The 11,477-nt window shown below is 40.9% G+C and overlaps 1 long non-coding RNA gene across 1 annotated transcript; it reads right to left on the bottom strand.

Annotated features, from left to right (window-relative positions):
- Window positions 1–3,435: 3,435 nt before the first annotated feature.
- LOC307270717 lies at window positions 3,436–5,261 on the bottom strand. Its single transcript, XR_013845559.1, has 5 exons — window positions 5,016–5,261; window positions 4,768–4,882; window positions 4,579–4,650; window positions 4,285–4,471; window positions 3,436–4,172 (listed from the first exon to the last, which is right to left on the bottom strand). It is a non-coding gene; the product is annotated as an uncharacterized lncRNA (long non-coding RNA).
- Window positions 5,262–11,477: the final 6,216 nt, after the last annotated feature.

Genomic DNA, 11,477 nt, shown 5'->3' with positions numbered 1-11,477 from the left:
TTTTTGAAAATGTTGAAATGGCCCATGAAAGCCCTTGAAGAGCTGAAAATATTGATATGTGGAAGTTGTATGAAGGTTGAAGTATGTTGAAGTTATTGAAGGCCAAAGAACGTACGGAATAATAATAATAACTAGAATTGCAATTCCTTGAAGAAATTGCGGTGTGAATGCTGACGCTAATGTTGAAGAAGCTGACGCTTCACTGCTGAATGTTGATGAAGAACGAAGGATGAATATATCTGAATCAACAGAATGGTTGAATAATAGAATGTTTGAAAAATGTGGAATATTTGGAAGTTTGAATGGACTTTCTAGCTGAATTGAGGAATGAATTATGACCTTGAAGTATGACCTCCAAAATTTAATCAGTTCATCTTTGAGTCAGAATCAACATTTGTGAAAAATTTGAAGAAAAACCGTGGAAGCGTTCATGAGAATGCAGTCACAAAAGGCAACGTCACAGTGACCTTGAAATTTGACCTTTGACCTCTAAACTCTTGTGATGTCATCTCTGAGTCATAATCAACATCTGTGCAAAATTTTAAGAAAATCCGGTGAAGTCTAAAATTTGGTGTTGGAATGGGGAATTGAACCCCCAACCCTGTGTTCAGCTCAATCAGAATACTACCATGTAATGTCCTGAAGGAGCTGAACATGTAGAATGTGGTATGAAGTTTATCGGATGAAAACTGACTGAGTAAAGGCAACTTGAATTTTGTGTGTGTGTGTGTGTGTGTGTGTGTGTGTGTGTGTGTGTGTGTGTGTGTGTGTGTGTGTGTGTGTGTGTGTGTGTGTGTGTGTGTGTGTGTGTGTGTGTGTGTGTGTGTGTCTGTGTGTCTGTGTGTCTGTGTGTGTGTGTGTCTGTGTGTGTGTGTGTGTGTGTGTGTCTGTGTGTGTGTGTGTGTGTGTGTGTGTGTGTGTGTGTGTGTCTATGTGTGTGTGTGTGTCTCTGTGTGTGTGTGTGTGTGTGTGTGTGTGTGTCTCTGTGTGTGTTTGTGTGTGTCTCTGTGTGTGTTTGTGTGTGTCTCTGTGTGTGTGTCTGTGTGTGTGTGTGTGTCTGTGTGTGTGTGGGTGTCTGTGTGTGTGTGTGTGTGTGTCTCTGTGTGTGTGTGTGTGTCTCTGTGTGTGTTTGTGTGTGTCTCTGTGTGTGTGTGTGTGTGTGTGTGTGTGTGTGTGTGTGTGTCTCTGTGTGTGTGTGTGTGTCTCTGTGTGTGTTTGTGTGTGTCTCTGTGTGTGTGTGTGTGTGTGTGTGTGTGTGTGTGTGTGTGTGTGTGTGTGTGTGTGTGTGTGTGTGGGTGTGGGTGTGGGTGTCTATGTGTGTGTGTGTGTGTGTCTCTGTGTGTGTTTGTGTGTGTCTCTGTGTGTGTGTCTGTGTGTGTGTGTGTCTGTATGTGTGTGGGTGTCTGTGTGTGTGTGTGTGTGTCTCTGTGTGTGTGTGTGTGTGTCTCTGTGTGTGTTTGTGTGTGTCTCTGTGTGTGTGTGTGTGTGTGTGTGTGTGTGTGTGTGTGTGTGTGTGTGTGTGTGGGTGTGGGTGTCTATGTGTGTGTGTGTGTCTCTGTGTGTGTGTGTGTGTTTGCGTGTGTGTCTCTGTGTGTGTGTGTGTGTCTCTCTCTCTGTGCTCTCTATGGAGTTTGACCTACATTAGCCAATGATGTCATCGTTGAGTCATAGACAGGTGCACGTGCCAATGGTGTTACCATGGTTACAGAGAGCTAATCAGTGTCAATTGTAAACAGCTGCTAATCTACACACGTGCAGACACTTGTCTCCCCAAAGGATGACACTGACAGAGGTTCTAAATGAACGCATAAGCCCAAACTGCTCCCCCTATCTCGCAAACCGTTTGTCTGACAGAAAAAATAATGACACCGTGAGAACAGGAAGATTCCAATTAATATTCAGTGTGACATTTGGGTCTGTAGTGTAAACAATTTGGCTAGGCCAGCAAGTTGAAAATGGAGTACATGTGGCCTCTTTTCTAGGGATCTTGCTCAATCCACTCACTGTTTGATTTTGATAATGCGTGCCTTCAAACAAGGCTGTCTCATGAGAAAACTATACATTTGTTGAAAAAATTGTTCATGAGCTATGAAAGAGGGAAGTCAGCTGAATATTTATATGTTAGAATTATGTTTCTAGGATGACGTATGAATGAGCAGATAGGTTTGGCGTCATGTCCAAACTCTTCGAGTTTGGATCCTTCCCTATTCATTTGCATGGAGAGACTTTTATGTTTAATAAACCTTTAATATCTCTGAAGTTATACATTTTATGAAAAAATTGTGAATTATGAAAGTATGCTCCTGTGCAAGACGAACAGGAAGAACTTGAAATCGAGTTTCTACGATGAAGTATGAATGAGTAGGGACCATCATAATTTTGCATGAAATATTAAAATTCATAAAAGTTGAATTTATTTGAAATTTTGCAGTGTAGCAAAAAATTCTGAATCATACAGATTAATGTCCTGAAATAGCTGAACAATTGAAGGTGTATATGAAGTTTGTGGGAATAAGTATGAATGAGTGGCTGGGATCTGAATATTTTTCATAAAACATTGAATAAATATGAAATTATGAATTTTTTTGAAAATGTTGAAATGGTCCCAAGAAGCCCTTGAAGAGCTGAAAATATTGATATGTGGAAGTTGTATGAAGGTTGAAGTATGTTGAAGTTATTGAAGGCCAAAGAACGTACGGAATAATAATAATAACTAGAATTGCAATTCCTTGAAGAAATTGCGGTGTGAATGCTGACGCTGATGCTGAAGCTGATGCTGAATTTGACCCTTCACTGCTGAATGTTGATGAAGAACGAAGGATGAATATATCTGAATCAACAGAATGATTGAATGATACAATGTATGAAAAATGAATGAAAAATGAATTAATTATGACCTTGAAATTTGACCTCTAAACTACTCTGAGGTCATAATTGAGTCATAATAAACATCTGTGCAAAGTTAAAAGAAAATCCGTGTAAGTCTAAAATGTAGCTGTAACCGGGGCTTGAACCGCCAACTTTTAGTTCAGGGTAAACAATAAATAAAATTGTTCGGGGTAAACAGCTCTACCTCATGTGTCATCTACACTTAGCATGAGACATGTTCCACTTCACACAATGATATAAGTAGAAAATGTTATTCCACAAGCTGGATTCAATCCTGTGATTTTCTGATTACAAGACCAAGGCTTTAACCACTATACCACCAATCCTGTGCTAAAAACAGAGACCAGGTCTAATTTATAAAGAAACCTATATATTCCTATGGTGCTATATATTCCAAACTGCTACTTCTATCTCGCAAACCGTGAGTCTGAAAGACTTGCCCTCGTCAGACGGAAACGGGAAGAAACATAGTGAGACACTAGTTTGTTCAGTGTTTATTTCTCACCATAAAATAAAATTTCACTACATCATTATTTTAAACCGCAATATTTAAATTTGATAACTAAAAGAACCTTGTATTTTTTCAGACCTTTTTTGCTATCACTTTACCTTCATGTCCCAGTTATTTTATGATAAACCTGTACACAGAACATTTCAGAAAGGATATTGATGATAATCTTATTGACCTCTTAAGATAGAGTGGTGTAATCAAATCAACAGGTGTAAAAAATGTTCGTTCCAATATATGTTACATTGTAGGCTACCCTCTATGCATATATGCAAACATATACAAATGCATTGAGACATTGAATAATGCCCACCTTCAAAGTAAATCAGATAAAGTCTGTTGGAATATTTCTGTTAATTCACCATTTATTAAAATGTTATTGTTACATGAAAAATGTTAACCCCATAGAAAAAGGAAAATATAAAAGTCTGCCGATATAATATTTACAGCCTTACACCCTCAAAGCATGTCAGGAAAAACTTCTTAAAAACCTTTATCAGGGAAAAAAAAAAAATTGAAGAAACCTTTAGGTAGGCCAAGTCTTTGAGAGATCCCCTACCAGGACGACTGCGTGTGACAGACTAGTTAATGTTTGAATCTGTGATTGTCTGAAAGTCTTGTGCACAGTGTAGCTAATGTGGATGACACAATGTGTATCTTTGTACGGTGGTTAGCGGAAAGGAAACTGTCTCTTCTTCAAGTCATTCTTCCAGTGGCCAGATGATGAAGGGCAGCGACTGTTTCTGTTGAGCAGATGGACTCCCAAAGGAAATTGCTGTAGAGAAGATCAACAACAGAAAAATGTTTTACAATAAGACCAAATAACCAAATATGCATTTAATCACTTACATAAGAAGCAAGGTCAAATCTTATAAGTATCTTCTTACATGCTCAGTAAAGAGTTGTGGAGCCGCACTGCCTGCCCCTTATCTGCTTTTCCTCAGTCCATATGATTCTCTCCTATGGGATGGTTGGTCATGTGGCCATCTGGATGGACAGCTAACAGGAAGCATCTTTTTTTTGTTGAGTTGAGGACTCCAGGATACTGCTGCAGAAGACTCTCAGAGTAGTTTGCTGTAAAGATGAGGGGTAAATGTTATAATAAAACATTAATTAAATCACTTGTAGAACACACAAGTTCAAATGTTTGCGTAAAAAAGCATTAAATATAATCTACTTACGTTTTTGAAGCAGAGAGTTGAAGTGTCTTTTACTGCCTTGAGTTGACCTCTCCATGGTGCTGACGACTCAGCCTGGCACAGATCAAGTGAGAAAAAATCAGAAGCAATTGATCATTTCATGTTTTTCACATTGTGAGTGTCACTGATGGTTTGAGGTACAGGTACATTAGATAAAGAAAGTTTACTTACAAAATGCTTTGTTCCAGGTCAAGATGACCACTCGGGTTGATTGCCACTAGATTTTCCTGTTGCCCCAGTCTCACCATGTTTCCTCGATGCAGATCCATCACAACCGCCTCTCAGCCTGAAACCAAACCCAAATGTGCATTCTATGTTACTTACAATGAATACTGCGGACAGTGACAACAACCAAATCAGCATAGACATGCAGAGGATTTTAATACAACACTAATATAAAAAAATATGTAGTCACATACATGGCACTGTTCCAGAGAACTATGAAGGGCTTTGCAGACATCTGTGGTTGGTCTCTCTGCCTTGAGTAGATGTCTGTCAGGTCTGCTGTGAAGCCCAATGTTGGTGTTTCTAGAACTCTGGTGTAACTTCTGAGCTGAGGGGCCTCCCGAGTGACAACTGTGGGGCACTTATGTAGACAAATATACAGACAAAAAAGAAATGTATTAAATAGCAGTAATGTAGAGTGCAGCAGGAGCAATAATGAATCATTACAACTTGCCGCAATTACTGATAATGATCAAAGTTATGCCTTAGTTATCAGCACTTACTTGTAGTTTCCTGTCCACTTCTCAGGACTGCCATTATATTTTATATGTATAAATATATATGTATATATATATATATATATTGGGAGAATTGTTTATTCACAATTTAAAAGGGTCGACCATTTTTCAATACGTAGTAGTTGGATTATTTAAGCTTTGCCACCCACAATATAATTGAATATTTAGTCATCGGTTGCAAATGACGCTGGTTGGATATTGGTTGAATGAAGTTTAGGGGAAGAAGTATGAGTGAGAAGAAGCGATTTTAAATGTTGCATCATTTTTAATGAAATGTTGACGAATTTTGAAGTTAGGATTTATTTTGAAAATGTTGAATAAAAGCAGACGTGGTGAAGTTGTTGAAGATCTTAAAGTTTGAATGAAGTTTCTAGAATGAAGCATGTTGATATTTATCTTGAGTGAGATTGTCCCTCCATCCCACCCTCCCTCCCAGCCTGTAAAAGGCTGGAACAGCCGAAGCAGATTTTACAGCTTGGCTGACAAGGACAATCCCACCCACAAATGTATTAGTTTTTTTTTTATTTAGTATTTTTCTGGATTAAGTTTTGTTCAAGTAATATGTTATGTTAAGTAATAAGTCGATTTACAATCATCAATGCATTACACAATACTTAGTTTTGTTAAACTTAGCAATGGTTACCCAGGTTATATACTCTCAATTTACATTTCCAATATTTCTGAGGTAATCGTACAGTACACAGGATTGTGGTAACTGTAGTAAGTTTGGAGCAAGCCAGAATGCAGACAGCACTGTGGTCGAGAGATGTAAATGTGGTCCAAGAGTGTATTTTTGTCGGTGGTAGCGGCTGTGATAAGTTGCTCGTAACCTTTTGACTGAAACAGTTCAAGGATCGGCTTGCTTGCTCCGGACAACAGATTTTCATTAAAATCTCCGCAGACTATGATTGGATGATGATCCATAATTTCTAGCGAATCCAAGAGGCTTTGCAAGTTGGAAAGGAATGAGTGTATGCTGTAGCTTGGAGGCTTGTAAACAGCAGCGATCAGCGCATTGAATGGGGCTTCAAGCTTGACAACTGTAAACTCAATGTCAGTAGCATTGTGTACGTACTGCTTTTCACGGACTTGTATATGGTCTTTTACATAGATAGCGACTCCGCCACCATTTTTGCGAACCATGTCAGGAAAGTTTGTGTACGAGACATTTCGGTTGCGATTGAACATCTTGTACCCTTGTAAATGGAGACTTTGAGCGACAAATGATCCTTGTAAGTGAGTTTCTGTTAGACACAGGACATCAGCAAGGTGAAGTTCATGGTGACTCTTGATATCAGCGATGTGAGACGGAAGTCCTTCTGTGTTGTGGTGGATGACGGTGAGAATATCTGGCCTGTTTAATGTCGCTGTGACATTCAGTAGAGGCATTAAATGTTCAAATGAAGCTTCTGCCATGGCTGCAAGACCTATTTTGACTTGTGGATTAGCATATATTTTTGTCTCATCAAAATCTAGAATATGAAGTCCACTGAGGGAAGTAACTCTGCTGAGAGCAACATAGGCCATGCCTGGCTCAAAGATGCTTTTTAGTGAGACTGCGGCGGAGGACCTTGTCATGCCTTGAACCTTGTGTATTGTACAAGCAAACGCAAGTTTTAAAGGAAACTGCCTGCGGACCACTCCCTTTTGCTTCAGTTTTTCTTCATCTCTATCAATGTACACAATATTATCAGCTGCACTGATATTGCTGGGATTTCTTGCCACATCTAGTTCTAGTCCAAGTTTGTTGACGTGTGAAGCACTACCGCCATCACTGGTCACTATTTTCGCAATACATGCAAATGTTCCATTGCAGAGACCAGACTGCACGTTGATATTTCTTGTAAGCATGACACGAGCGCCTAAAGCAACTTTAATTGAGTCAGGTAACTCTTTATTGTCCCCTTTAAAAGGTGTAGCTTCTCTCGCCATTCTACCAGTTCTGGGATCTTTTCGATAGTCGTCTGCATCTATCTTTATGATGTCAGAGTGAAACCGCTCTAGTGATGTCGAATTATGTGCATCAACCTGTTTATTTGTAGCGAAGACGTGGAGTATGTCTTTTGGACAGTGTGCCGGATCAGCGACAGCCTGTGAAAGCAAAGCTTTGTCTTGGTTGGATAATGCCTCTTCCTTCTCTTTAACGCGGATGCGGTTCAGCATCTCAGCAAATGGGACGTCGTCTTTCTGACGCATAATCTCAGTCAACGTGATAATCTGAAATTGGTCGCGCCAGAGGTCGATCTGAGTTGGATCATAGACGCACAACGGTTTAGACTGTCGAACAGGAGGGAGCTGATTGAAATCACCCACGGCGAGGACACACATCCCACCAAAAGGTCTGTGATTTCCTTTGATTTGTTTCAATCTGGCATCGACATAGGCAAAGAGAGACTTTGAAACCATACTGATTTCATCAATTATGAGTATCTCTGCATTTGAAAGCTCTGCCCTGACTTCATCTAGTTTATTACCAAGACCATTGAACGGAGGCTTTAAACTTCTCGGCAGCTTTAGGAGACAATGCAATGTTGTGCCTGAAATGTTGAAAGCGGCGGTGCCAGTAAACGCGGTTAACAGGACGGTGGGTTTTGACATGTCCGATTCCTCTGCATTACGAGGAAGCCTAGACAATATTTTGGATGCTTCTGCGTGGATGCATTTGATAAGATGAGACTTGCCTGCTCCAGCACCACCGTTAATGAAATAGAAGAACGGTTCCACATTTAAACCACAGACGCGTTTTATGCTCCACTCTCTGATGGCGTAGAAAACGGACGCTTGCTTTTGGTTTAAATTTTGATACATTTGCCGCAACATTGCGGGATCTATCTCAGGGGCTTCTCTCATGATGGCAACTTCTGGTCTGTTTTCTGACCTCAGATTATAGTCTGGCACGTTCTCTTGCACGTTATCCTCATCAGCTGGTCTTGCTTCAAGTTCCTCAATGCATTCTAACCTTTGTAGTTCACATTCGGGAGCCAGATTACACCATTCGTTTATTATAACACCATTCTGTTCAAACTCTGCGATGGCACTATCAATGTCTTCCCTGTGTTTTTCATATTTTTCTCGGTTTCGTTTCACGACACAAGACACCATCTCAGGGCGCTCTGTACCTCGTATCCAAATGCCAGCACGTTCGTGGAAGGACTGGTTGGTGGGGTAGTGTCTGGATTTTAGCTCTGTCTGTGCGCGATACGGGACGTAAAGCTTTAGTAATGTGCCGTGAAATTCCTCAGGATTCTTCTCCTGTGAGAAACAACGATATTTAATAACAGCGGGTTTACCGTTTGTTCTTCTCTGAACAAATCCCATCTCATTCAGTAGGGGCAGTACGTTGGGACCTTTTGCCTGTTTGCCATAGACAATTCTACAAGTGGAAGCAAAATCGGCCAAGCACATTGCCTCAAAGTCTGGAGTTTCTGGTCTGCATTGGTACTTGTCAGGTAATCCGTTCATCCACAAATTAACAGAGTCTGGCGTTCTGTTCTCTAGGAAGGACATGGGGTAACTCATTTTTAGCGCGTTGTCATCAGTCTGTACAAATATGACCTGGCGTGAACACTGTTTCATGCGTAGACCACATGCACGGGCCACACACTCTTGAGCACTGACCTCTCTTTTCTTAGAGTACGCCTGCATTACCAGTTTCATCTCATCGCTCTCATTTACATTTTCATGACTTGAATTTTGAATCATTGATTTGAGGTATTCACTTAAACCGTGTTCAGCTTTGCTGATGTAGCTGCAGATGTACATGATACACGAGTAAGGGTTGAGAATGAACTGTATATCTAAATTAGCATCCCAGGCTTCAAGGAGGGCAGGATTGTATCCATTTACCCACGAGTCTTTTGGATCACGCTTTAGAACCACCTCACTTGCTTTGGCTTTAATGCACAGGCATTCTATGTATTCCTCAACCGTGAGGTCACATGACGCCAACATCTGCTCTAAAGTCAGAGATGCGCTCTCAGCTACATCGTTTAACCGGTTTAGTGCGTTGAGCTTTCTTATGGCCACCAACTCTCTCTCATCTTCATCTTCCGATACTTTAGATCTTATTATCATGGTTTCTGGGGCTGGGATTTTAGGAAATCCAAAACGGCAGTTGGCATTGGAATATTTAACACATGTCTTTGAATGTGTTTTGCTGTGCATCTGAACTTCTGTAACTTTTTTGTGCAGTTCAGGTTGTACGTTTGGATCAGGCAACTGAGCTGTGATGTACTTGGAAACGAAGTCACAAACCGTCTGATCCGAGTCTTCCTCAAACACAGGAGCTCCTTCTACCCATACGAGACAGTGTATGTGTGGGCTTCCACGGTGCTGAAATTCCAATCTCAAAAACCAGTCCACCACTTTACCGATGGGTTGAGCGGGTGACAGTATCAAATCTCTGAACAGAGCCTCAACACGTTTGTCAAAAAGTCGCATAGAGGTCACCGGGTTTGATCTTAAGATGGACGCTTTCGCCTGCCAATCGAGTGCATCAAAATTCACTTGTTCGCCTTGTTGAGCTTTAATGGCTGTAATAACCTCTTTCCAGCGCATTTCAGCAGCAGAAAATGTAAGAAAGAATGTTGGCGTCCCCATCTGACGAATCATCGAGAATAAATCTTTGGTCGTCTTCTCCCAAAACGCGGGGGAGCCTCTGAGTGGTGTCATGAATCGGATTGCATCTTTGTTACGCACAAGTTTTTCAACCTCATGCTTGTTCTGCAACATTGCATTGGTTATTTTGCGACCATCTCGTGTAAAAGGTTTTGCTTTACGCAGCTGTATTGACATGCTGGAAGTGGCCTGATGTATTTCGCTTACAAACTGAGCGAAAAAGAGATAGTTTGTATCCCTAGCAAAACGGTCGTCTGCACAGCAAAGTCTAGTTTTGAAATAACTGCAGGGTGTTATTGTTTTGCGACGGTTTTCGTCTAGAGTGTTTTTACCAGTGGGAAACTGAACGGGAAAAGCCATTGCCTCTAGGTTAGGAGTTTTGAAAAAGCTTACTGGTTTGTTTCCCTCAGCGGGTGCAACCGAGTAGATTCCCTCACTAAAACTTAATATTTCATCTGTCAAATCAGTTGGTTGTAGACATGACTCGAGAGCAACGGCGCCATTAGGTTCATCACTCTCCTGTTCAATATTTTCAGACTGCTGCTGTGGTTGCTGACCATCAGACAACTGACTATTTGTATCCTGTTCATCGTTCTCAGAATCCATTTCTGCCTCAAAGAGTGCATCGTTCTCAAAGCTGTCAATTTCCATCATATCTTCAACATTATAGTCCGTATCATCCATGTTTTCCTCATCCGAGTCATTTGCTTCCTCATCAATTAATGGGTCACAAAGCTCTTCCTCATCTCGGATTGTTATGTCAGTGTACTGCGGATGGACCTCTTTTAGTTTGCACAAAGCCCTCACTAGTTTAGTCCATGTTACCGTTTGAAACAACTGATGGCCGGTATAGCACAATTTCCTCTTAAGCTTTACTCTCATCACCTGAGATTCACTTCTTAGTCTCGGTAAGGCATTTACCGTTTCTTGAACTTCTGATGGGACGCAGACCAGATTTCCACAAATCTGGCGTTGGCCACCCTTGGGAAGTGGGATAATTTTGGCAAATGCTATGCATTTGGAAATGAGATGCCTCTCCAAAATGTTCAAATCACAAAGTTCAGGGGGAATATCTGCTAGCTCTAGATTGTTAGCTATGGCAAGTGGTGGCATACTTCCAGTTTTAAGGTGCTCATGGCAAGTGTGACAGATCCACTCTTTTTTTCTTTCAGCTGGTACTGTGCATTTTTGAGCATTTTGACACTCATCAGTACAGACATGAACAAACTTCCCTGTCAGGCAGGTTTGAGCAACAAGTGGATTTGTATTGTACTTTGATCTATTGCAACATTTCACTTGATTTGGAAACAAAGATCGATGGCAGCACGTGCAGCCATGTATTGGGGCCTTTTTGATATTGGATCGAAAAACTTCTATGGCATCTCGCATCTGCATGTCTTCCATCGCATCTCTAATGAGACTGTCATCCATAGAATCTCTAATAGGACTGTCATCCCTTTGGTTTTGCCTTCTTTGCATGCGTCTGTATTTTTGTCTTACATTCATCGCACAATTCATGCG

The sequence above is a fragment of the Ammodytes marinus genome (genome assembly GCF_949987685.1).
Source record: "Ammodytes marinus genome assembly, chromosome: 3".
In the NCBI taxonomy this organism is placed as follows: Eukaryota; Metazoa; Chordata; class Actinopteri; order Uranoscopiformes; family Ammodytidae; genus Ammodytes; species Ammodytes marinus.
The sequence above is the reverse complement of the archived record's forward strand: the minus strand, read 5'-3'. Positions and strand labels throughout refer to the sequence as shown.